This window comes from Morus notabilis, unplaced genomic scaffold (genome assembly GCF_000414095.1).
Source record: "Morus notabilis unplaced genomic scaffold, ASM41409v2 Scaffold179, whole genome shotgun sequence".
Lineage (NCBI taxonomy): Eukaryota > Viridiplantae > Streptophyta > Magnoliopsida > Rosales > Moraceae > Morus > Morus notabilis.
The window spans coordinates 686,922-688,777 of NW_010360916.1; positions in this window are offsets into that span (position 1 = coordinate 686,922).

The following is a 1,856-nucleotide window of genomic DNA, read 5'->3' on the forward strand; positions in this document are numbered from 1 at the left end:
CAGCCCTCTGCCAAGAAGGCCATTAGACTCACTGCCTCACGGAAGTGAGTCAGCCCACCCAACGGTAATATTACCGTTGGGCAGGGCTTGGCCTTGGACCCTTGGGCCTTGGCCCAAAAAATAAAAAAAAAATAAAAATTTTGCAGAGGGCTGCAGCCTGCAGCCCTCTGCCAAGAAGGCTATGAGTCAGCCCACTCCAAATTTGGGCAGCCTAGGCCTTAGGCCGAAAGACCCAAAAAAAAAAAATTTCGGGCAATTTCGGGTTATTTTCGGGTCGGGCTATTTGGGCTCTCCGGGCCGGGCTCGGGCCGCCTGCGGGCCTGGAATTACAGCCCAACCCGGCCCTACACTAGGGCCGGGCCGGGCCCCAGGCCCACAGTAACGGGCTTCGAGCCGCCCCGTCTGGCCCGGCCTAAATTTTCAGCACTACCCGAAGCATAGAAAAGTACTCGAACCTAGCTCGAGGCTGTCTGAAAGAAAGCCTCGATGTGGGGGGCAACTGTTGTGTGGGAAAATCCAGGTGACACGTGGGATAGCGACAGCGTTACACGTGGCCCTACTTCTCCTCACAAAGCGACAACCCTCGACGCCTGAAGCTCACTTCCCCTTTACGCTGCGAAGAAAGCCCGCCTTAGGGCGTCGACCCTATGACTTGTGCAAATTCCCTACGCCACGGAAGGATCAGCAGCCAGAAGAGGCCACCGCCCGCTCAACGTAGACGTCGAGGGAAGAGCATAGGAGGCGACGCCCGTATCTCCATAAAGGTGTCTGACACAACCAACTTACGTCTGGCACTGGGAGATGTTTGCAATGCAAGCATTAATTACAAGCCCCTAAACCGCCCAACAGTGAACGGTGGAGGGTTACAGGGAGTCTACAAAGCCGTAATGGAAGACTACTTGGATGAGTGTACAGTTCAAAAGGTGATTAGTGGGCTACGATCTGAGCCTATGAGGGTAGGCCACTCGAGTGCTTCTGCCTACGAGAAGAACCGCCCACGAAAGAACCCTTGGCTATAAAAGGGGCAAAGCCCCAAACGAGTAGGGAGAGGATTTTCCTTTGAGTTTGGCTCATTTCATATTCAACCCAAGAGTAGAAAGGGAGAGTTATTGTAAAGAATCCAAAAGAAATACAAAGAAAAGTGGATGTAGCTCTTCTAGTTCACTATAAACCTTGTGCCTTTATTTTTATACAAGCACAGTCCTCCCATTATATTTACCACAAGCTTCATACATGCTTTACTACATCATTTTTAATATCAAATAAACACTTTTTAACCGGTAACCTGAAAGGATACCTAAAAATGACCCGGCGTAATCCTGTTGACGAAATTCCACCGCTAACAAAAACTATACAACAAGAACATTAACGACTCAGTATTATCTTCATTGGTAATTCATTTTTCTGAATACAATTGTGACGTCCTGGGAAGACAAATACAAACGTGCATGAACTAGAACAATGTGATGACGCATCGTTCATGCCATGACCCGTGACTAACATTGTATGAGAAGGCAATTTGTTTACTGGTTACATTTCCAATCGGTAGTTATCAATTCAATATAATAATCTGACGATCAGAATATAATTTCACTAATTGTCAATTTTTTTAGTTAATTACCTAACTTATTACAACTGTCTACTCAATACGTTACAACAATGTCGAGTCGATACCTTATATTAAAACAATGTCGACCTTATAATTAAAATAATGATAGCCATTGATACGTGTGTGTGTCTATATATATGCATATATATATATATATATATATATATATATATATATATATATCTGTCCGTCTACAGAAGGGTCGTATATACATATATAAAGGACGCTATATATAAAAGATATCTCA